The following is a 26,661-nucleotide window of genomic DNA, read 5'->3' as shown; positions in this document are numbered from 1 at the left end:
GCTCCATATCCCAGTGATAGGGCCACGTGAATGAAAGGCCGCAGATGTTTATGCGTCTGATCCTGCAGAGAGGTTTCCCTCCAACCTGATGTCTCTACCAGCTTCAAGAGTTTTTATTTTCTATATTATTTGTTGGCTAGCGAGAGCACATCCATGTTGATGCACCCTCGCGGTCCCCGACCTCTCCCAATAGGGCTGCCGAGCCTCCAGAGCTGCTGACCCTCTGATTGGGACAGTGAGCTCGGAGGTGACCAATGAGGAGGCCGCCTCCCATAAGATTGAGCCGCCGGTCTCACTGGTGGCAAGTGCGGGCTCAGGTCCCCCATTTGGTCGGGGTCTCAAAGCCTGTGGGAGAATATACCTCAAAAGAGTACTTATTTGGCTGCAAAATGCTTTGGGATATTCTCAGGTCATGAAAGACGCTATATAAAGGCAAGTCTTTCTTTCTTTTACTGATTAGGTGACACAAAGCTGGGGTTTTAGAAGTGTTACATTGTAAGAGGAAGGCAAAACTCTGGATATGAGCAGCAATGTAATACAGAAAGGAGTTTCCTCATCAGCAATTGTATTCCCAATTCCGTTACTTTTATGTCACTGAGTACATTAGACACTAAACTCTTCTGGTTAATCTTCCAGTGAATATTAGCTCCTATTTAATATTTTTAAAGTATTCTGAATGGAGAAAGTAGGGACACACAAGGTTAGACACTAATCTTTTTCCCAAGCTTTAAATGCAAACTAGACAAATAGGGCAGCGGCGGTGGGCAAAAAATAATGGTGGCCCACACGAACGAGCTGCACGCCACAATGTCGCTGCAATCTTCATTATTATTAATAATATTATTATTAATCATTATTATCTGAACAGCGATAGATTGGGAAAGGGGGAGGTGCAGCAAGACCTGGGTGTCCTTGTGCACCAGTCGCTGAAAGTTTCAGCAGGCAGTTAAGAAGGCAAATGGTATGTTGGCCTTCATAGTGAGAGTATTCGAGTACAGGAGCAAGGATGTCTTACTACAATTATACAAGGCCTTGGTGAGACCACATCTGGAGCATTGTGTGCAGTTTTGGTCTCCTTATCTGCTATGGAGGGAGTGCAGTGAAGGTTTACCAGACTGATTCCTGGGATGGCAGGACTGGCGTATGAAGAGAGATTGGGTCGATTAGGCTTGTATTCTCTAGAGTTTAGAAGAATGAAAGGGGATCTCATAGAAACCTACAAAATTCTACAGGATTGGACAGACTAGAAGCAGGAATGATGTTCCCGATGGCAGGGGAGTCCAGGACCAGGGGTCACAGTCTAAGGATAAGGGGTAAGCCATTTAGGACTGAGATGAGGAGAGAACCTGTGGAATTCTCTACCACAGAAAGCAGTTGAGGCCAAATCATTAAATATATTCAAGAAAGTGTTAAATATAGTTCTAAGGGCTAATGGGATCAAGGGATATGGGGAGAAAGCGGGAACAGGGTACTGAGTTTGGATGATCAGCCATGATCGTATTGAATGGCAGTGCAGGCTCGAAGGGCCGAATGGCCTACTCCTGCTCCTATTTTTCTGTGTTTCTATGTTTCAGCCTGGTGGCTCATTATAAGACATGGGACGGCCGCCCACCCAATCACATGGCGAGGGCGGCCTCAGCGATGCTGTCAACCGCGTAGGTGCTGGCGGCGTTTTTAACGGGCTGCCACGCCCGCATTGACAGACCAAAGTTGACCCCATCTGCCCCCAACAACTGCAAAAAAAAAAGTTTGATCTGCCCATCCACCACTACACCAGAAAAGCCCAGATTACCCCTTTTCTATCCCAACTGTACTAAGCGCAGAGCTGACCCCTTTCACTTCCCCAAATGACCTAAGTGCAGAGTTCAACCCTTCACCTCCCCCCCCACTACACTGACAATGCAGTATTGACACCTTACCCTCCACCCACCCCCCCCCCAACTTCACTACAAATACAGAGCTCACCCCTTCCCCACCTTGGTGGCACCAGCTTTGACTGGATGGGAAAGTGAAGGCGCGGGAGTGCCGCACATCACTCGGAAAATCCGGAACTGCCAGTAAGATCGCTCCAGCTTCCATGTAAATGTATTTAAATAACTGATTTGATTGTTGAAATCTGGTAGAGCAATGGACGTGCCCAGCATTCCCGGCGTTGGGCTGCCGCTGCGATCTTCTGGTGGCCCCCGCCACGGAGGCCGCGTCGGGACCTCAATAAAATCCAGCCCATAGGATGTAAACAATTGTTCCTTGTTAGGCAACTAGTTAGTGCTCGCCCTTCACCTCTGAGATCAAGGTTCATATACAGCCTTGATAGAAACAGAAGCATTTGCTTTGTGTTTGGTAAGTATGCACCAATCTTAATTCTCTTGATCTTCACCATCAAGAAGGACAAGAACAGCAATGGCATGGGAACATCATCAGCTACAAGTTCCACTCTGAGTCACCTGCCATCCTGACGAGGACAAATATCACCATTCCTTCATCATCACTGGGTCCTAGAATTTTTTTTATTCATTCGTGGGATGTGAGCATAACTGGCAAGACCACCTAATCTCACTGTGTGAACACAATCACCACAAGTGGCTCAAGAGGAAGTCCCACCACCATCTTCTCGGGGCAACTGGAGGTGGGCAATAAATTCTGACTTGCCAGTGAATCCCACATCCCGAAAACAAATTTTTTTAAAGATGTGGGTGTATGCCCCTCCCTCAAACCTATCTCTAATTTAGCAGCAACCTCAGCCAGAGAGATCATGTAATTACAGGGATGGAAACTACAAGGATGCCACTGAGACATTAAAGGATGTTCTTTTCAAAGTATAATAAAGGAACACTGGTATGAGAGTAATGTGAGTTAAACTACTCCAGTATACCTGACCTGGGGTGGTTGATGCACAAAGAGATCAGAGTGCTCGATGGGATCACGTTGTGTGGAGGGATCTTTACTCTGCATCTAATTTAAGCAGTTCCTGCTATGAGAAAGCTTAACAGTGGTATTAGATATCAGAAATGGAAAATTGTTCCATTCCAAGCTCGTAATTCTCGTTGTGATGATTCCGTAAAAAAAAAGTTTTTTCTGAACAAGAACAAAAATTCTGTAAGTACAGAATCAGTTTCAGTCAGAATTTAACCCTTCTAATGTCTTGGAGGATTATTTGTTTGTTGAGTTTCAGAGTTCTTGTCATATTCTAGTTACATCTTGGTTTTGACATGACTCATCTCTCGAGCGAGTTGTTTAACCAAGGTCTTGTCTGCTCTTTCAGGTAGACTTTAAAGATCCCGTGGCAATATTCAAAGAAGTGTAGGCCATTTCTCCTGGCCAAAATTCCTCCCTCAACCAACATCACCAAAACGTTTAATTGATCATTCATTTCACTGCTATCTGTGGGATCTTGCTGTGTATTAATTGGCTGCTGCTTTTATCCATATAACAAAAGTGACTGCACTGCAAAGTAGTTTATTGTCCGTGAGATGTTGCTGTGATGAAGTAATTGGACTGTGTGAGCTGAATCCTTTTTTGTTCTTTATTTTGCACTTCAATACCTTCCTTCACACAGAGAAAAAGGCAGACTTACATTTATATAGCACTTTCAAGACCACCGGACGTCTCAAAGTGCTTTACAGCCAATGAAGTTCTTTTGAAGTAAAAACAGAAAGTGCTGGAAAAACTCAGCAGGTCTGACACATCTGTGGAGAGAGAAGCAGAGTTAACATTTCAGGTCAGTGACCCTTCTTCAGAACTGGCAGATATAAGAAATGTAAAAGATTTTAAGCAAGTAAAGCGGGGGTGGGGCAAGAGATAATAAACACCAGGAGGGAAATAGAAAGCAATGAAGGTGAACAAGGTAAAAGAGACAAATGAAAATCACGTCGGAGAGAAGAGCAGAACTTCTTCAAGGTAGGCATTCCTGGAAGAGACGTGGCAGTGAATTAAACACTAAAATAAAAGCAAAATACTGCAGATGCTGGAAATCTGAAATAAAAACAAGAAATGCTGGAAAAACTCAGCAGGTCTGACAGCATCTGTGGAGCGAGAAGCAGAGTTAACGTTTCAGGTCAGTGACCCTTCTTCAGAACTAGCAGAGGCTAGAAATGTAAAAGATTTTAAGCAAGTAATGCAAGTAAAGTTCTTTTGAAGTGTAGTCACTGTTGTAATGTAGGAAATGCAGCACCAGTATGTACACAGCAAACTCCCACAAACAGCAATGTGATAAAGACCAGATAATGTGCTTTTGTGATGTTGACTGAGGGATAAACATTGGCCAGGACAGCAGAGAGAACTCCCCTGCTCTTCTTCAAAATAGTGCCATGGGATCTTTGACATCCACCAGAGCAAACAGATAGGGCGTTGGTTTAACATCTCATCCAAAAGATGGTACCTCTGACAGGGCAGCACACCCTCAGTACCGGTGTCAGCCTTGATTGTTTTTTTTCGCTCAAGCCCTGGAGTGGGACTTGAACCTGAAACACAGAATATATCCAAGCAATTTTCAAGAAGAAGAGGTCACATAGGAAAGATTAAGGGGGACCAAGTTGGGGGGGCTGGTGGGGGGGGGGGGGGGGGTGGGGGGCGGGCAGGGAGTGGTTGGGAACTGCTTGTAGATTTTTTAAAAAGTAAGTTTTCAGGAGGCTTTTTTTATTTTGCAGGAAGTGAGAGAAAGAGCAACAAGGCATCAGCCAGGTACAGAAAGAAAATTCCAAACTGGAATTACTCCGTTAATTCAGGAACTCCAGCCGGAGGCTACAAACTTTCCACACAGTGTCTCCGAGAAAAGGTGAAAAGGTTAGAACTCACTCCCTGTGGAAAACAATAAAACCCTGAGGATGTTTTCACTTCACCACTGCTTGCCGATGCTGTATTTTCCTTGCACGGGGATCAGCTGAGGAAATAAAGCAGAAACAGAGTGGGTGGAATTGATTGTGAGGCTCCATGTTATGAAATTTCATCTGTTTCCTACAAATGCAATGAAATGAAATTTTTCCCACATGCAGAACATCTCGGGGGGAGGGAGTGGGGGGTGGTGGTGGGGGGGGGGGGGCGTGGAGATAAAATGAAACGCATAGGGAGCAATTTTCTAAGTTTGCAATATTAGCCGCCAGCCTAGTTTCCCAGTATGTGTCTGCCTTGGCTCAGTGGCAGCACTCTTGCCTCTAAGTCAGAAGGTTTTGGGTTCAATTTTCACTCCAGGGACTTGAGTGTATAATTCTATGTGATACTACCACCAGTGCAATAGTGAGGGAATGCTGCATTGTCAGAGGTGCCATCTTTTCGATGAGATGTTAAACCAAGGCCTTGACTGCTATCTCAGGTGGATGTAAAAGATCCCATGGAACTGTTTACTTTAGAGATACAGCACTGAAACAGGCCCTTCGGCCCACCGAGTCTGTGCCGACCATCAACCACCCATTTATACTAATCCTACACTAATTCCATATTCCTACCACATCCCCACCTGTCCTATATTTTCCCTACCACCTACCTATACTCGGGGCAATTTATAATGGCCAATTTACCTATCAACCTGCAAGTCTTTGGCATGTGGGAGGAAACCGGAGCACCCGGAGGAAACCCACGCAGACACAGGGAGAACTTGCAAACTCCACAAAGGCAGTACCCAGAATTGAACCCGGGTCGCTGGAGCTGTGAGGCTGCGGTGCTAACCACTGCGCCACTGTGCCGCCCTTAACTATTTCAATGAAGCACTCTTCCCGGTGTTCTGGCCAATACTGAACCCTCAACCAGCCTCACTAAATAAACAGTGGCGCAGTGGTTAGCACCGCAGCCTCACAGCTCTAGCGAACCGGGTTTGATTCTGGGTACTGCCTGTGTGGAGTTTGCAAATTCTCCCTGTGTCTGCGTGGGTTTCCACCGGGTGCTCCGGTTTCCCCCCACAGCCAAAGACTTGCAGGTTGATAGGTAAATTGGCCATTGTAAATTGCCCCTAGTGTAGGTAGGTGGTAGGAGAATTGAGGGAAGGTGGGGACGTGATAGGGAATATGGGATTAATGTAGGATTAGTATAAATGGGTGGTTGTTGGTCGGCACAGACTCAGTGGGCCGAAGGGCCTGTTTCAGTGCTGTATCTCTAAATAAATAAAATAAATAAATAAACAGCTTATCTGAACATTTATAGAGTCATTACAGAACAAAAGGAGGCCATTCGGCCCATTGAGTTCATGCCAGCTCTCTGTAGAGCAATCCAATCAGTCCCATCTCCTTACTCTATCTAATTGCAATTTGTAGGACTTGCTTGGCTTGATTTAATGGGCCCCTGGCCGTCGGGAACATTGCCAGGGGGGGCAATGAAGATCGGTGCAGCGGAGGCCCACCTCCGACCCTGACGGCGACAGACCCCGTGCCGATCTTGGCGGTGGTGGTGAGGCCTCGTGGCGGTAGCCCCTCTGCTCGGAGTCAGGACCCCTATTTAAATATGTAAACTAATTTACACACCTGATTTAATGAGGGTCCTGTCGCCTCCTTAATCGCCGCACTGATCTTCATTCGGGCAACCGACAATGCCGCGCCTTCGAATCTCCATTCAGGGAGATGTGGCACGACACCTGTGGGGAGGGGGCAAGCGGGGTTAAAACGCTGCGGATTGGTCGGGGGGTTGATGGGAAGGGGTAATGGGCAAAGGTGCCAAACTTTGGTTGGGGGGGTGGGGGAAAGGTCAAATTTTAAATATCTGTATTCCCGTAGGGAAAAGGGAAGGAATGTTGTGATTTGCCATTGGGGGGGTGGGAGAGTGCATGATGCATTTATTTTATTTAGTTTTAGGAAACTTAAACTTTCCGGTCCCTTTAAATTTTAAATGTGTATTGAGGGCTGTAAGCCCTATAAAAATGGCGCCAATGCCTGCGCATTGGTGCCGGATGCCGTTGCCTGCGGTGGCTCGCCCGCTCCCTCCATGTCATCGCGGGGGAGGCGGGTGCCGCGGCCATGCTAATAGGCCACTGAATTTGAAATCGCTGTGGCTCCCTGATGCGGCGCCCGTGAAGGCAGGACGCATTTTTTAAAGTCTGCCGCCTACTTCGGTGGCAGACTCTTAAAATGCATCCCATAGAGTCTTAGGGTCATTACAGCACAAAAGGAGGTCATTCGGCCCATCAAGTTCATGCCCGATCTCGGTAGAGCAATCCAGTCAATCCCATTTTCCCACTGTATCCCCGTACCTCTGTAAGTTTATTTCCCTCAAGTGCCAATCCAATTTCCCTTTAAAATCATTCATCGTCTCTGCTTCCATCACCCTCATAGGCAGTGAGTTCTAGGTTACTACCACTTGCTGCGCCAAAACGTTCTTCTTCACATTCCCTCTGTATCTTTTGTCCAAAACCTTCAATCTGTGTCTCCTAGTCCTTGTACCATCAACTAATGGAAACAGCTTTTCTTTGTCTACCTTATCTAAACCTGTTGTAATCTTGTACACTTCTATCAAATATCCCCTCATTCTCCTTTGCTCCAAAGGAGAACAACCTCAGCATCTCGAACCTAACCTTGTAGCTAAATTCTCTCATCACTGGAACCATCCTGGTAAATCTCGTCTGCACCTCCTCAAGGCCCACACAATCTTCCTAAAGTGTGGTGACCAGAATTAGATGCAATACTTCAGTTGTGGCCTAACCAGAGCTTCATAAAGGTTCAGCATAACTTTTCCGCTTTTGTACGCAATATCTCTATCTATGAAGCCAAAAATCCCATATGCTTTGCTATTACTGCCATCCTCAAATATCTATGCACTTGCATCCCAGATCCTGCTGTCCTTACACACTGTTAATGACAGACTTGGTATCTCTTTAATAGATTTTCCCATGACTTGTTTAACTATGGTGGCTATTGTAGAGGTTACAGGATGGGAGGGTAACTAGTCTGAACTAGAATCTGGGCCCAAACTAGTCAAAAGCATGAGGTGATAGCCAAAGTTCTAATTTTTGCATTCCGTACACCATCAACATTCTATGTTAACAATCTGTCGAGATTGTAATTAGCTGAAGTTTTTACACTCTTGAGAACTGTGCCATTAAGTATATATTGTCTCTCCCTATCCCTTCTGCCAAAATGTATCAACTCACACTGCTCTGTATTAAATTCCATCTGCCACTTGTCTGTCCAATCTGCTAGCCTATCTATGCCCAGTTGCAGTCCATTGGTTTCATCCTCACTGTTTGCCACATCTCCAAGTTTGGCATCATCAGCAAATTTTGAAATTTTACTCTGTATTCTAATATCCAAGTCATTTATATACAAAGCAGTGGTCCTCGCACTGACCCTCAGGGAACATCACTGTTTACCATCCTCCAGTCTGAAAAACAACCATTTACCACGAGTCACTGTTTTCTGTCCTGAAACCAATCTTTTATCCAAGCTGACACTCACCTTTCTATTCCATTAGCTTCAATTTTGTTAACCAGCCTTTATGTGGTACTTTGTCAAATGTTTTCTTAAAATCCATATAGACAACATCCACTGCATTTCGTTCATCAACCTTCCCTGTTACTTAAACAAAAAATTCAATTAGATTAGTCAAACACAATCTGTCTTTTACAATTCCATGCTGGCTCTCCTTAATTAATTGGAACATTTCCAAGTGCCTGATAATTTTTTCCATGATTTGTTTCTAAAAGCCTTGCCCACTACTGATGTTAAACTGACCAGCCTTTAGTTACTAGGACTGTCTTTACATTCTTTCTTCAACAAGGGGCTCATGTTTACCATTTTCCAATTCTCTGGCACCTCCCCCGCATATAGGGAGGATTGGACGATTATGGCAAGCCCTTCCGCTGTCTCCACTCCCACTTCCCTTAGCAACCTAGGATGCAAGCCATCTGGAAAATCTGGAATTGAAAGCTAGTCTCAGTAATGGTGCCATGAAACTACCATCAATTGTCGTAAAAATCCATCTGGTTAACTAATGTCCTTTAGGAGAGAGAGAAAAGCAGCAGGAACGGAGAGGATTTAACAAGAACCACAAGCTCGGAGATTCGGAGAGAAGCAGAGGGAGAAGAGGAGATTTAGAGTGTGACTTGAACAGAGTGCTGGGTGTGTGTTCAGGGAAGAAGCTAGCTGGTTGGTATCTGATAAGTGGTTGCGGTCTATTTTATTCCTAAGGTTTAAAATAGTACAGGAACTGGTGGTAGGTGAATAAAATATATAAAAAAGGAAAATAAATAATTGAATAAAATAATTAAGTAGTTAAATAAAACACATTAAGGATGGCAGGACAGGTGATGTGTCACAGTTGCAGCATGTGGGAGCTCCTGGATGTCAGTGTGATCCAGGGCAAGCATGTCTGCAGTGTATGTGGCTAGAGGAGCTTCGGCTCAGAGTCACTGAACTGGAGGACGAGTTGCAGACACTGCAACACATCAGGGAGGGGGAAAGTTACCTGGACACTTTGTACCAGGAGGTGGTCACAGCCCTTAAGATAGGGTCTTCTGATTTGGTCAGTGGTCAGAGATAGGAGAGTGTGGTGGCAGCTGAGGCAGGTAAGGGGACCCAGAGGGCAGGAATGCAGGAGCCTCAGCCTGTGCAATTGTCCAACAGGTTTGAGGTTCTTTCAGCATTTTTGGCTGAGAGTGGGGGCTGCAGGATGGATAAGCAACCTGACCATGGCACCATGGTACAGGAAGCCATTCAAGTGGGGGGAGCAAAAAGGAATGTAGTGGTAGTAGGGGACAGTATAGTGAGGATTGACAATGTTCTCTGCAACAAAGAACGAGAATCCAGAAGGCAGTGTTGCCTGCCCGGTACCAGGGTTTGGGATATCTGTTTAGGACTGGAGAGGAACTTACAGTGAGAGGAGGAGGGTCCAGTTGTCATGGTCCATGTAGGTACCAATGACATCGGCAGGACAAGGAGGGAGGTTCTGCATCATCAGTATGAGGCATTTGGCACCAAATTAAGAAGCAGAACCTCGAAGGTAATAATCTCTGGAATATTACCTGAGCCACGTGCAAATTGGCATAGGGCAAATAAAATTAAAGAAATTAATGTGTGACACAAAGATTGGTGTGTTAGACGTGGGTTCCGGTTCATTGGACACTGGCACCAGTACTGGGGAAAGTGGGGTCTGTACCTGACCCATGCTGGGGCTGATGTTCTAGCGAGCTGCATAACTAGGGAAATAAAGAGGATTTAAAATTAAATAGTGGGGTCAAGGGATCAAATGTGGGAAGATGTGGTAAATCAAAGAGAAGAGACAAGGCAAGAGAGAAAGGTATTAATATGGAAAATGATAAACAGACCATGACAGGAAGGGATCGAGAGTACAAATTTAAAATAACAAAAGGCTCTGTATCCGAATGCATGTAGCATTCGAAACAAAACAGATTAGCTGATAGCACAAATAGAGATAAATAACTACGGGTTGGTCGCCATTTCAGAGACATGGTTGAAGCATGACATAGATTGGGACCTGAATATTGAAGCGTACATAACATTTAGGAAGGACAGGAAGCTAGGAGCATTGGCTCTGTTAATTAATGATGGTATTAGCACATTAGAGAGAGATGAGAAATGATAAAGACAAGAAGTCACTCATGGGAGTGGTGTACAGGCCCCCTAACAGTAACCACATGGTAGGACGGAGAATAAAAGAAAAAATAATAGGTGCTCGTCAGAAAGGTACGGCAATAATCATGGGGGATTTTAACTTACCTATAGACTGGAAAAATCAAAGATGAGGAGTTCATAGAATGTTTTCAGGATAGTTTCTTAGAACAGCACGTTCTGGAGCCAACCAAACAGCAAGCTATTCTCGACCTGGTATTGTGCAACGAGATCGGATTAATTGATGACCTCATAGTGAAGGCACCCCAAGGTAGCAGCGATCATAATATGGTTGAATTTTACATTCAATTTGAGTGAGCGAAGAATGGTTACAAGACTAGTATTTTAAACTTTAAAAAAGGCAATTATGAGGGCATGAAAGCAGAGCTAGCTAAAGTGAACTGGCAAATTAGGTTAAGGGATCCATCAATAGAGATGCAGTGGCAGACATTTAAGGGGATATTTCAGAATACAAAGAATAGATGCATTCCAACAAGAAAGTCAAATTCCAAGGGGAGGACCCACTATCCATGGTTAACTAAAAAAGTTAAAGATAGTATCAAACTTAAAGAAAAATCATATAATTGCACAAGGATGGGTGGCAGGTCAAATGACTGGACAGAATGTAAAGAACAGCAAAGAATGATTAAAAGATTGATGAGGAGGGAAAAATTAGAGTACGCGAAAAAGCTAGCTAGAAATATAAAAACAGATAGTAAGAGTTTCTAGAGATATTTAAATAAGAAAAGAGTTAACAAAATGAGCATTGGTCCTATAGAAAGTGAGTCTGTGGAATTAGTGAGGAAAAATAAGGAGATGGCAGATGAATTGAACAGATATTTTGCATCGGTATTCACTATAGATGATACAAGTAACATCCCAGAATTAGCTGTAAATCAGGAAACGGAAGGTAGGGAGGAACTGAAGAAAATTATACTTATCAGGGAAGTGGTACTGAGCAAGTTGTTGGAGATGGGGGCTGACAGGTTCCGGGTCCTGAGGGATCTCATCCTAGGGGCTTAAAAGAAGTGGTTAGTGAGATAGTTGATGTGTTGATTTTAATTTTCCAAAATTCCCTAGATTTGGTGAAGGATCTATCAGATTGGAAAATAGCGAATGTAAATTCTTTATTCAAAAAGGGAGGGAGACGGAAAGCAGGAAACTACAGGCCAGTTAGCTTAACGTCTGTCTTAGGGAAAATGTTAGAAGCTATCATTAAAGACGTTATAACAGGGCACTTAGAAAAATTCAAGGTAATCAGGCAGAGTCAACATGGTTTTGTGAAAGAGAAATCATGTTTAACCAATTTACTGGAGTTCTTTGAAGAAGTAACATGTGCTGCGGATAAAGGGGAACACAAGAGCACAAGGGCTCATGGTGTTGGGGTTAATATATTAGCATAGATACAGGATTGGTTAACAGATAGGAAGCAGAGAGTGGGCATAAATGGGTCATTTATAAGTTGGCAGGCAGTGAATAGTGGGGTGCCACAAGAATCAATGCTGGGGCCTCAACATTTTGCAATTTATATAAATGACTTGGATGAAGGGACTGAAGGTATGGTTGCTAAATTTGCTGATGACACAAAGATAGGTAGGAAAGTAAGAAATGAAGAGGACATAAGGAGGCTATAAAGGAATATAGATAGGTTCAGTGAATGGGCAAGGATCTGGCAAATGGAGTATAATGTGGGAAAATGTGAAATTGTCCATTTTGGCAGAAAGAATAAAAAAGAAGCATATTATCTAAATGGTGAGAGATTGCAGACTCTGAGATGCAGAGGCATCTGGGTGTCCTGGTGCATGAATTGCAAAAGGTTAGTATGCAGGTTCAGCAAGTAATTAGGAAAGCTAATAGAATGTTACTGTTTATTGTGAGGAGAATTGAATGCAAAAGTAGGGAGTTATGTTTCAGTTATACAGGGCATTGGTGAGACCACATCTGGAGTACTGTGTACAGTACTGGTCTTATTTATGGAAGGATGTAAATGCGTTGGAAGCAGTTCAGAAAAGGTTTACTGGACTAATATCTGGAATGGCTGGGTTGTCTAAAGAGGGAAGGTTGGACAGGCTAGGCTTATATCCACTGGGGTTTAGGAGAGTAAAAGGCAACTTGATTGAAACATGTAAGATCCTGAGAGGTATTGGCAGGGTGGATGTGGAAAGGATGTTTCCTCTTGTGGAAGGGCTCACTATTTAAAAATAAGGCGTTGCCCATTTAAGACAGAGATGAGGAGAAATTTTTTCTCTCAGAGGGTCGTAAGTCTTTGGAACTCCCTTCCTCAAAAGGTGGTGGAAGCAGAGTCTTTAAATACTTTTAAGGCAGAAATAGATAGATTCTTGATAAGCGAGGGGGTGAAAGGTTATCGGAGGTAGGCGGGAATGTGCAGCCAAGGTTACAATCAGATCAGCCATGATCTTATTGAATGGCGGAGCAGGCTCGAGGGGCCGAGTGGCCTACTCCTGCTCTTAATTCATATGTTTGTATGTTTAGTGAAGAAAATCTGCCGTCTTTACCTGGTCAGGCCTACATGTGACTCCAGACCCACAGCAATGTGGTTGACTCTTAACTCCCCTCTGAAATGGCCTTGCAAGCCACTCAGTTGTCAAGGGCAAATGGAGAGGGGAAACAAATTCTGGCCTTGTTCGTGACACCCACATCCCATGAAAAAGAATTTGTTTTTGAAATGGTCTTAAACTGACCAGCCTGAAAAGTAACTAGGAATGTCCTTATACCCTTTCTTGAATAATGATGTCACGTTTACCACTCTCCAATCTTCTGGCACTTCCCCTGTATCTAGGGAAGATTGGAAGATTACGGCAGGCCCTTCCATTATCTCCACTCACACTTCCTTGAGCAACCTGGGATGCAAACCATTTGGACCAGGCAACTTAACAACTCGAAGCATAGCCAGCCTTTTTAGTACATCCTTCCTAATAATTTTCACCATTCATTAGTTCTACCATCTCCACTTCTACCGATATTTGTTAGCATCCTGTTCCTTAGTAAAGACCGACACAAAGTACTCATTATGTATTCTAGCCTTGCCCTGCACCTCTAAGCATATATCACCCTCTTTCTCCCTAATAGGACCCATCCCTCCTCTTACTACCTGCTTACTATTTACATGCCAGTATAAAATGTTTGGGTTCTCTTTTATAGTAACTGCCATTCCATTCTCATATTCTCTCTTTGCCGTCTAATTTTCCTCTTCACTTCCCCTCTCAACTTATTGTATTTGGCCTGGTTCTTGCTTGAAGAATTCATGACATGCATGATTTTATGTTCTCTAGTTAATACCTCTCTCGTCAGCAAAGGAGCCCTGGCTTTGGTTCCCTTAACTTTCACCTTTGTTGGAATGTACCTATCTTTACCTGAAACATCTTCTCCTTTAAAGAATTGTTCCACAACAGTTTTTCCAGTCAATCTTTGGTTCCATTTAACCCTGGCTGGATCCCGTCTCATTCCATTGAAGTTGGCCTTTTCCAATTTTGAAGTTCTACTTTAGATTGTTCCTTGGCCCCTCGAGCCTGCTCCGCCATTTAATAAGATCATGGCTGATCTGATTGTAACCTTGGCTGCACATTCCCGCCTACCTCCATTCCTAATCTAGATCTTATGACATGATGATCACTCTTACCCAACTGAGCCCCACAGACACGTGGTACACTTGGTCCACCTCATTCCTGAGCACTAGATGTAGCAATGCCTCCTTCCTAGTTGGACCGAGAACATACTGGTCAAGGAAGTTCTCCTGAACACATACAAAAATTCCTCCTCTGCCTTTCCCTTTACTCTACCATCCCAATTGATATTTGAGTAAATAATGTCCCCCAATATCACCACTCTAAAGTTCTTGCACATCTCTGTCATTTCCCTGCAGATTTGTTCCTCTGTCTCTCTCTTACAATTTGGAGGCATGTAGAATACTGCCCCCAAACCCCCCCAGTCGCATGATAATACCCTTTTTGCTTCTCAACCCTAAGCAAATGGATTCTGTCCTTGCCCCCTCAAGGATATCCTCTCTTTCCAACACTACAAAGTCTACCCTAATCAATTCTTTCACCCCTACCTCCCTTTTTTTCCTTCCCGATCTATTCTGAACACTTTATATCTGTGAATATTAAGCTCTCAGTCCTCACCATTTTTAAGCCACTTTTCCATTATTGCCACTACATAATATCCCCACATGGTTATTTGCACATATAGCTCACCAATCTTATTCACCACACTTTGTGAGTTTACATGCATGCATTGCAAACCTCTCTCCATATTCCTTATATTCCTTCTTAGTCTGCTCCTATTTAACATAATACTACTTCCTTCTCTAGTACTATCCATCACTCTCACTTCTTTATGTACCTTATTCTTCTTTTCCAAGTGTCATTACTCCCAGCAGTCTCCAATGTTGAGTATCAGTTTGAGAGTGCCACACACTTTGAAGACTCCTGCTCTTCCTGTCTCTTCCTACTCTTCTGGATGTCACCCATCTACTATCCTGAACTCTCTCTGCCTGTGGAGAACGCCCCAAGGAAATGCATGGTGCTAGTGTCAGCATCAAATTTATCCAGGTTTGGTACAGCACAGCTAGATGCAGACGAAAGTTCCCTTTAACAGTTCCAGTAATGAGCCTCAGTCCCAACTCCAGAATGGCATCTTGTACTGTAACACTATGACTTTCTTTCCATTTCCCACCCCAACCAACATATACCATACCCAACCTTTGCTACCCTAACAACCAAGCTGTTCCACCTCCACAACAAACCGACCCCTGGCATCCAGACAACCAACTTATTGCACCTTTACCAACCACCCTGTTCTACAGCAAAAATAACCATATAGTGGGCATGCACATGACAACATGTTGCAGCAGTAATGTATGTGCCTTCATATGAGTATCTATGATTTGTGTATTTATATCCTTGGGTCTGCATTGTAACTGTATATTTGTGTGTGTATATTTACATATCTGTCCATCTATGTATAATTGTACATATGAAAGGTAATATGGATGAAATACATTATCCTCTATACTTTGGGGGTTTTTGCTCCTGGGTGCCCATAAAGAAAGTGATGTACTTGCTTGCTGTAGTAAGGCATCAGTCACCTATTATACGAAGTTTTGCATTGCAGATTGACTGTTGTTACTTACGTCTCCTTTGGTACCCTGGTGACAACCTTTGACAATAAAGTTCAAGCTAATTGTCACCTTACCTGCCACTGGAGACATCACGCCTGTAAAGGCATTGTTCCTCTGTGAGGTGCAGATAACTCCTTTGTGTGTGTTTCCCTGGCTGTTAGCTGTTTGGACATAGGCTACAACATTGAAGCCCTGATTATCCACCCCATAATCTCTGCATGCAAGGCTCATTACTGGGGCCTCATCTTATAAAATCACCTCCTGTAGTTTTATGTTTATGCAGCCATGGGCCTTTATGTTATTGTGAGTGTTTTTACACAGGTGTGCAGCGAGGGAGTGTGTGAGTGTACATTTATCTGTATGTGTGCTTACATGTGTTTGTGCATCTGCATGTTAATGTGTGTGTCCATGGCTCTGTACCCTGTTATAGCAGCCAAACCAAACAGCAACTGACTGTTGTCATAACAACATAACAATGTGAGAGTTATCCTCTTATTGGTTCCAGGTTGGTGTGTGTTTTCTGCATGAGGGCTAAAGTCTAATCAACCCACTCTCCTGTGTCTATTCCATTTCACATTATCTGATGAACTCGCGTTGGAGCATCGCAGATTCCTCCCCCCATCCCTCCAGGATAGTCCTGAATTTTAGCAATTGTGTTGAATGTTCATTACAGCTAAAAAAGTTGAAAAACTTGCATTTAAATAACTCCTTATCACATCTCTCAGAAAAGTCTCAAAATGCGTACTCTTACTATGTCTCTAAGCAGCAAGATCCCACAGAAGATAACTAGATGAATGACCATGGCATGTTGACATTGGTTGGGGGAGGGAGGAATGTTGTCCAGGACAACTCCCTGCCCTTTTTTTTGGATAGGGTCAAAGGATCTTTAATATCCATCTGAAGTAAATTGATAATGCCTTTGTTTAACTTCTCATGCAAAGAGACAATCCCAAAATGCAACCTGTTAACTTGGATTATGTGCTCAAGCCCTGAAGTGACTCTTGGAACCAAAACCTTCTGACTCGGAAGCAATAGTGCTACCCCTGAGCCAAGCTTAATGGGGGTGACAAGAAAATAACAAAGTACTTTAGTCTATTGACGCACATAGGCACAATTAGTAGCTGGATGTGCTTTCCCACTCAGTGATTTGTTAATCTCTGTTGTGCCTTTAAGTGAGTGACTACCCAGAAGTCGTGTGCTTTCAAAAAGAGGAGAAAAATTAATCCAAGAATTATCTGCCAGGCTCTTTCCTCTTAATTGTTTCTCCTCTCTGGTGTTCTTTCAGTAAATATGTATCTCACCCAAAGTGGGCCTTTATTCATGTGTACATGGAGTGAGCCGTATAGGTAGTGCCTCTGCATGGCAAACAACCGCATACAGAAGTGTGGTTTTACTCGCAGTTTATACTGACGATTTGCCGATCTCTCATTAGTGACTCCAAGGTCCACACACCATGAGCATGCTTCCATTGCCATGCTAAACCTAGTGAGAGTAGCCCAAGGAGTAATAGGCAAATTTCAGACCTCTGAAACTGAATTGGCCCATCCCTGTTGCTGAGCTGATAGATGAGAAATGCTTTGCGTACTGTTACGATGTCTGTAACCAGCAAGATCCCACTGAAAACAACTAGATGAATGACCATGGCATGTTGACATTGGTTGAGGGAGGGAGGAATGTTGTCCAGGACAATTCTTGCCCTTTTTATTTTGACAGTGTCAAGGGATCTTTAATATGTATTTGAAGTAAACAGAAAATGCCTTTGTTTAACTTCTCATGCAAAGAAACAATCCCCAAATGCAGACTGTTAACCTGGATTATGTGCTCAAGCCCTGAAGTGGCTCTTGGAGCCTAAACCTTCTGACTCGGAAGCAAGAGTGCTACCCGAGCCAAGCTTAATGGGGTAGCCTTGACACTGAGGTTAGTGGACATGACAACCAACCACCATCCTGTGCTAACTTAATGTCTACGTTATCTTTCAAGAATCTCTTGATAGCAATCACTAGCCTAGCCGAAGGGCACTGGAGCCGATCGGTGCAGCCGTACTACTGCTTGGACTCTAATCAACTAACTTCAGTACAGGTCACTGTTCCTATGGGACAATTGTGGATGGGATAGGTCAATACAGATGCAGTGGCAGACATTTAAGGGGATATTTCAGAATACACAGAATAGATGCATTCCAACGAGAAAGAAAAATTCCAAGGGTTAACTAAAAAAGTTAAAGATAGTATCAAACTTAAAGAAAAAGCATATAATTGCACAAAGATGGGTAGCAGGTCAGACAATTGGACAGAATATAAAGAACAGCAAAGAATAACTAAAAGATTGATCAGGAGGGATAAATTAGAGTATGAAAGATACCTAGAAATACAAAAAGATAGAGTTTCGATGGATATTTCAAATAGAAAAGAGTTAATAAGGTGCACGTTTGTAGAATAGAAAGTGACTCTGGGAATTAATGAGGAAAAACAAGGAGATGACAGATGAATTGAACAGGTATTTTGCATCGGTCTTCACCATAGAGGATACAAGTAACATCCCAGAAATAGTTGTAAATCAGGAAACGGAAGGTAGGGAGGAACTCAAGAAAATTACAATCACCAGGGAAGTGGTAATGAGAAAATTGTTGGATCTGCAAGCTGACAAGTCCCTGGGTCCTGATGGACTTCATCCTAGGGTCCTAAAAGAAGTGACTAGTGAGATAGTTGAGGCATTGGTTTTAATTTTCCAAAATTCCATAGATTCGGCGAAGGTTCCATTAGATTGGAAAATAGTGACTGTAACTCCTTTATTCAAAAAGGGAGAGAGACAGAAAGCAGGAAACTACAAGCCAGTTAGCTTAACATCTGTCTTAGGGAAAATGTTAGACGTTATTATTAAAGACATAATAGCAGGGCATTTAGTAAAAATCAGGCAGAGTCAACATATTGTGCAAGGGAAATCATGTTTAACCAATTTATTGGAGTTCTTTGAAGAAGTAACATGTGCTGTGGATAAAGGGGAACACAAGAGCACAAGGGCTTATGGTGTTGGGGTTAATATATTAGCATAGATACAGGATTGGTTAACAGATAGGAAGCAGAGAGTGGGCATAAATGGGTCATTTTAAAGTTGGCAGGCAGTGAATAGTGGGGTGCCACAAGAATCAGTGCTGGGGCCTCAACATTTTGCAATTTATATAAATGACTTGGATGAAGGGACCGAAGGTATGGTTGCTAAATTTGCTGATGACACAAAGATAGGTAGGAAAGTAAGTAGTGAAGAGGACATAAGGAGGCTATGTAAAGGGATATAGATAGGTTCAGTGAATGGGCAAGGATCTGGAAAATGGAGTATCAGGTGGGAAAATGTGAAATTGCCCCTTTTGGCAGGAAGAATAAAAAAGAAGCATATTATCTAAATAGCGAAAGATTGCAGAGCTCTGAGATGCAGAGGGATCTGGGTGTCGTGGTAAATCGCAAAGGTAAGTATGCAGGTTCAGCAAGTAATTAGGAAAGCTAATAGAATATTATCATTTATTGCGAGGCAAATTAAGTATAAAAATAAGGAGGTTATGCTTCAGTTATACAGGGCATTGGTGAGACCATGTACAGTATTGTTCTTATTTGAAGAAGAGCGTAAATGAATTGGAAGCAGTTCAGTCAAGGTTTACTTGACTAATACCTGGAATGGGCAGGTTGTCTTATGAGGAAAGGTTGGACAGGCTAAGTCTGTATCCGCTGAAGTTTAGAAGAGTAAGAGGTGACTTGATTGAAACCTATAAGATCCTGAGGGATCTTGACAGGGTGGATGTGGAAAGGATGTTTCCCCTTGTGGAAGAATCTAGAACTAGGGGTCACCATTTAAAAATAAGGCATCGCCCATTTAAGACGGAGATGAGGAGAAATTTTTTTTCTCTCAGAGGGTCGTGAGTCTTTGGAACTCCCTTCCTCAAAAGGCAGTGGAAGAAGAGACTTTAAATATTTTTAAGGCAGAGGTAGCTAGATTCTTGATAAACAAGGGGGTGAAAGGTTATTGGGGGTAGGTGGGAATGTGGAGTCGAGGTTACAATCAGATCAGCCATGATCTTATTGAATGGCAGAGCAGGCTCAAGGGGCCGAGTGGCCACTCCTACTCCTAATTCATATATTCGTCTCGACTGGCCATCTGAAAAGTGGCACTGCCAGAGTGCTAAGTTTAGGATTCTTCCCCACACTCTGAGAAGTAACAATAGTTCATTACATAGGTGAGAGGTCTATATGAACATTAAAAAAAACTGATAGAAATAAATAATTAAGTGCAGAAATACATTTTGAAACTATTTTCCCTCCTGTTTTGTCTCTACTGACACCATTTCCTCTTTAGTACCTCAGCCAATGGGCAATTCTTTTGGAATCAATCTGTCCTAGGTTTTATTCGTAGTCTGTGAAAACTTTGAAAATTAGGACTAATGCATTTGCAATTTTTTCATCTATTTCTGAGAATTAACAGGTCCTGGAGATTTGTCTGTCCTAAGTCCCATTATTTTCTCCATTACCATCTACTTACTTATATTAAATCCAATACTTTCCACTGTTTGACTTATTTTTTGTTCCACTTATATTGATGGTATTAATCCTCTTCCTCTACTGTGAAGATGAATACCAAGCACTTGTTTAACAAGTCTGCCATTTTGTGTCACTGTATCACCTGCGTCTGCCTTTACTGGCCCCACATTCCACATTACTACTCCCTTTTTCTTACTGTATTTTTAAAAAACTTTTTACTGTTAACTTTGAAACACTATTAGAAAGTGGCATCAATTCATCCAGGACCTTTAGCACAACACAGTGACCCGCACCCACCCCACCCAACTGCTGGAAAATGTTTGCATGTGGATAATAGATAAGGACATGCTGGAGTTTGGTTGTGTCATTTCTCTCCCCATCCTGGGCTGGATTTGGTGGCAAGCTCCAGAAATGGCGGCCTGCCTCTGCAGGCTGCATGCCAAAAAGCTGCCACAATCTCAAGCGCGATGGCTCATTTAAATAGTCGGGGTGGGCCACCCCCCACCCCCCACCCCCCAATCATGTGGAGGGGGCCATATATCCATCCCTGGCAATGGCGTCAGCTGCCTGTGTGCAGGCACTGACACCATTTTTAAAGGACTGTCAGCTCTACCGGCTGATTTAAATATTTAAAGACAAATTGAATTAAATTAAATAAATATATTTCTTTTGTCCTCTACCGCTCCTCCCAATAACAATTAATTTAATTATTTGCTCTTCCCCCCCCCCCCCCACCAAAACACTTACCTTTACCATCTGACCTTCCCCCCCCCCCACCAAACCACACAAAATTTAAACTACAACCCTTCCCACCATCCCCTACACTCATGACATTTATTTGATCCCACCACCACTGCACCCCCCCCCCCCACTGCCGCACTGATAAACTTACCTCCTTCCCCCTCCCCAACAGTGTTGCGCCTCGTTTCACCGGACGGGGATTTGAAGGCGCGGGTGTGCCAGCCACTGGGCCAAAGATGGCGGCAGGCCATCAAGGTGAGACATAAGTAGATTTACATGTATTAATTTTATTGATTTGAATATTAAAATTGAGGTCCCATCGCCCAGTGGCGAGGAGGCTGCCTTGGTGCCTTGCTGCTGCCGGGAGGATGGGGCCAGGCCCTGCTGGCATCAAGGTCCATGGCGGGCCTCATCCGGGGCCATCTTCAGGCCAGCCCTCCACCCCCCCCCCCCCCCCCCGACGTCGAGGGCTCCTTAAAATCCAGCCACTGTGTCCACTTTGGTCAAATACCCTGCCAACACTCACTAGAGAATCGACACTTGGGCAAGGCCACTGATTTGACTCACAACCTGGGCCCCAGCACCAAGTTAGCAGCATCAGGGATGAGTAACTTCCATTCTGTAGAAAGACTGGAGAAGCTGGGATTGTTCTCCCTACAGCACAGAAGTTTAAGAGGAGATTTGATGGTAATGTTCAACAATATGAGGTGCTTTGATAGAGTTTTTTTTATTCATTCATGGGATGTGGGCATCGCTGGCTCGGACAGCATTTATTGCCCATCCCTAATTGCCCTTGAGAAGGTGGTGGTGAGCTGCCTTCTCGAACCCCTGCAGTCCATGTTTTGATAGAGTAGGTAGAGAGAAACTGTTTCGACTAGTGGGAGGGTCAGCAATCAGAGAACGGAGATTGATAATAAATGGAAAAAGAGGGAAGAAATGAGGAGAAATATTCTTACACATTGAGTTGTGATGATCTGGAATTCACTGCCAGAATGGGTGGCCGATGCAGATTCAATAATATCTTTCTAAAGGGTATTGGATAGATATTTGAAATTGCAGGGCTATGGGGAAAGGGGAGTGGAGTGGGACTAATTGGATAGCTCTTTCAAGGAGCCAGCACAGACACGAGAGGATGAATGGTCACTTTCTGTCCTGTGAGAAAAGGAGGAAGCTCTATGTAAGAGAATTGTGCTCAGGATTATTATAAGAAAAAATAGCAACTCATTCTTTACACAAACCTCTTGCAGCAGGCTATCAACAATAGCCAGATGTACATGTTTAAGACTGAGCTCAGCATATGTATTTTCCATTTAGCTCTACAAACAACAAGTGCACTGCTCTGTCTCTGTGGGGATTCAGCTGTTCCTGAATCGCACATAACTTGTCCATCCCAGTCTGGCTGTATTACGGAATGTGTAAATTGTTTCAAAATGATCAAGTGGAAATTTGAAGGAGATATTTATTTTGTTTTAATTAGTAGAATTCATGAACCCTTTTGAACCCTTTAAAGAGCTGAAGAAATACTTCAACTCCAAAACAACCTGGAGCAGTGCCAAGCTATAGTCATTGCTTTCCCTCTGAATTCCATCTCACTCACTTGCCTCTCTCTCTCACATAACAAGCTGGCTTAGAGCCAGACTCTAGTGAGGCCTTTCTTGGAGAGTTCTATTGTCTCTCTCACGCAGTCATGAACAGCTGGACTTGAATCGGTCCATAGTGAAGCCTATTTGTAGGCCTCACTCACTGTCGTTTTGTCTCTTTCTCCCTCAAATAAACCAGCTGGACAGGCCAGTTTATAGCAAAACCTTTCTCTATGAGGTCCCTTCCCTTTCTCTGTCTTAACAAGCTGAACTAGAGCCAGCTTACAATAAAAAGTGTTCCTGAGATTTCTTCCCTGTCTGCCTCTCCTTCAATCTGGACTGAAGCCAGCATGTTATAATCTTTCTCCAACTCTATTCCATTCTCCCTCCTGTATCCTCTCTATCCTTTCTATTCACTCTCCCCTTTCTTTTCACTCTAACCTCTCTTTGTCGTCTTTCTTTCAGCTTCATTCTCTCTCCCCGTGAGGTCCTTTTTCGCTCTCTTTCCTCTCAGCTCCATTCTCCCCAAATTCTGCAAGTTCCTCCCTCTCTCCTGTCTCAATAACCTCTCTCCATATGCATCATTTTCTCTATCTCCTCTCTTTTCATTTCTCAAAGGCAAGGGATGGGCAATAAATGTTGGCCTTGCCAGCAATGCCCACATCCCATGAACAAATAAAAAATAAATCATTCATTTTTAACCTCTGGGAGAACTCCCCTGCTTTTCTTTGAATAGTACTGTGGGATTGTTTACGACCACATGAACAGGGAGCAGGGATCTTGGTTCAACATATCTGCTGAATGACAACACCTCTGAGTAATGTCGAACTCCCTCAGTACTATATTGGATTATCAGCCTAGATTATGCCACAAATCCTGCAGTTTTGAATGCACAACCTTCTGACTTAGAGGTATGAGCACACCCACTGAACAAAGGCAACACTAAAGACTTCATCACTGCCTTTCCACTATTATCCTTTTGCCTCAAATTCCTAACTCCCCTGGAAAACCATTCCCACAACTAGCTCTCACTTCCCTGACTCCGGCTCACCAGCTGGGATGAATTGACACTGCTATCGATCTCTACAACTGTCTTATCTCCCAACATGTACAGGTACAATGGTGTAGTGGTCATGTTACAGAACTACTAACCCAGATGATGTGAGTTCAAGTCCTGCTATTATAATTGGAGTTTGGTTTTAAAAGAAATCTAACAAACTGTCATGAATACTATGAAGCCAACAGAAAATTCAAATGATTTTACTAACGTCCTTTAGAAAAGAAATACTGCCACCTTTAAACTACAGCAAGTTTTGGTTCATCCAATCCCAGTCTGACCTATGTATGACTCCAGTTCCACAACAACATGGTTGGCTCTGAACTGCCCTCTGAATTGGCCCAGCAGATCATTCATTTGTAATTTGTGCAATGGAGATGTTGGTTAGGCAATAAATTTGATGAGGACACCGGGAGAACTTTACGAAGGAAGCCTAATGCCTTGGGCGCCTATGGAGGAGCTAATATGGCAGGTGGCACACATCTGGCAGATGACAGGCCTGTGTGCTAACACATTTGACCATAAAAAGAGGGCACGGCATGATCAAATTTCAAGGTCCACATTTCTATATTCAGCTATCCACTGGAATTTGTGCTAACCTTTGAGGTTAGGCTAGCTGAATGGGATCAACTGCACAGAGGCGGAGATGGGCAACAAGTCCTCCTCTACTTTCAAATTTAAATCACATTTAAAATAAAAAAAATTTCTCCAATAAATAACACTTAGGAACACAGGAGGAGGAGTAGGTCATTCAGCCCATCAAGCCTGCTCAACCATTCAACTAGATCATGGCTGATCATCTACCTCAGCGCCACTTTCCCACACTATCTTCATATCCCTTGATGTCATTAGTATCCAGAAATCTATCGATTTCTGTCTTGAACATGCTCAATGATTGAGCTTCCACAGCCCTCTGGGGTAGAGAATTACAAAGATTCACCACCCTCTGAGTGAAGAAATTCCTCCTCATCTCAGTCATATATTGCCCACCACTTATTCTGAGACTATGTCCCCTGGTTCTAAACTCACCAGCTAGGGGAAACATCCAATCTGCATCTACCCTGTCACGCCTTGTAAGAATTTTATAAGTTTCAATGAGATCACCTCTCATTCTTTGAAACTCTAGAGAATACATGCCCAGTTTCCCCAATCTCTCCTCAAAAGACAATACTGCCATTTCAGGAATTCATCTGGTGAACCTCCATTGCCGTCCCTCTAGGCAAGTATACCCTTCCTTAGATGAGGAGACCAAAACTGTACACAATTACCCAGGTGCGGTCTCACCAAGGCTCTATACAATTGAAGCAATACTTCTTTACTACTGTACTCAAAATCCCTTGCAATGAAGGCCAACATACCATTTGCCTTCCAAATTGCTTGCTGCACCTGCATGCTAGCTTTTAGTGACTCATGAACAAGGACACCCAGGTCCCTTTGGACATCAACACTTCCCAATCTCTCACCATTTAAGAAATACTCTATCTTTCTGTTTTTCCTACCAAAGTGGATCGCTTCACACTTATTCACATTATATTCCATCTGCTATGTTCTTTCCCATTCACTTAACCTCTCCAGGTCCCCTTGAAGTCTCTTTGCATCTTCCTCACAACCTACATTCCCACCTAGTTGTGTGTCATCAGCAAATTTGGAAATATTACATCTGGTCCCACATCCAAATAATTTATATAGATTGTGAACAGTTATGGCCCCAGCACTGATACATATAGTACCCCACTAGTCACAGCCTGCCATCTTGAGAATGGCCCATTTATTACTACTCTCTGTTTTCTGTCTGTTAACCAATTCTCACTTCATATCAGTATATTACCCCTAATCCCATGTGCTCTAATTTTGTTTACTGACCTCCTGAGTGGGACCTTATCAAAAGCTTTCTGAAAATCCAAATACACCACATCCTCTGGTTCTCCTTTATCTATGCTCCATTAAGATCCTCAGAAAATACCAAATTTTTAGAAACATAGAAAGTTTAAGACACAGAAAGAGGGCACGGCTCAGCTGAAAAATGATCCACTTATTCTAATCCCACTTTCCAGCATTTGGTCCGTAGCCCTGCAGATTACGGCACTTGAGGTGCATATCCAGACTTCTTTTGAATGAGTTGAGGGTCCCCGCCTCAAATACCCTTTCAGGCAGTGAGTTCCAGACCATCACCACCCTCTAGGTGAAAAAGTTTTTCCTCATCTCCCCTCTAATTTTTCTACCAATCACTTTAAATCTATGCCCCCTCGTCACTGACCTCTCTGCTAAGATGAACTGACCCTTCAACTCCATTCTATCCAGGCCCCTCAAAATGTTGTACATTTCAATCAGATCTCCCCTCAGCCTCCTCTTTTCCAAGAAGAACAACCCCAGCCTATCCAATCTTTCCTCATGGCTGCATTTTTCCATTCCTGGCAACATCCTCGTAAATCTCCTCTGTACCCTCTCTAGTGCAATTACATCCTTTCTGTAATGAACTGCACACAGTATTCAAGTTGTGGCCTAACCAATGAGTTATACAGTTATACATGTTTGTCAAACATGATTTCCCTCTCATAAATCCATGTTGACTCTGCCCAATCATATTATTTTCTAAGTGTCTAGTGATCACATTTTAAAAAATAGATTCTAACATTTTCTCTTCTACTGACATCAAAATAATAGGTCTGCAGTTCCTTGTTTTCTCTCTCCCTCCTTTCTTGAACTCTAATACCTTTATTTTGTTCAGAACACATTTTACTTTTAAAGCAGATGCTGCTATTTGGACCCCAAAAGGAAAGCTAACGACAGCCAAGAGATGATTTGTACATGGAGCTGGAATATTCCACTAGCTGACTCGCCTGGGGGGACGGGTGTGGGTGGGGAGGAGAGATAGATATCTCTAGCTTTTGTGATCTGAAAAAACTGAGCCAACTGCTCAGTAACATCAAGTACTTGATTGCTTCATTCCCAGATCAGTTTAGTTGTTTTCTACTTCAGCTTCCCGTCGGGCCTGCCTCCTTTTGTACTATCCCCTACCTGCAATACCGATAACATCAAATGCCAACGTCCAACATTTTACGCCATGTTGAAC

This window comes from Heterodontus francisci, chromosome 5, assembly GCF_036365525.1.
Source record: "Heterodontus francisci isolate sHetFra1 chromosome 5, sHetFra1.hap1, whole genome shotgun sequence".
Lineage (NCBI taxonomy): Eukaryota > Metazoa > Chordata > Chondrichthyes > Heterodontiformes > Heterodontidae > Heterodontus > Heterodontus francisci.
Note: the sequence above shows the minus strand (reverse complement) of the source record.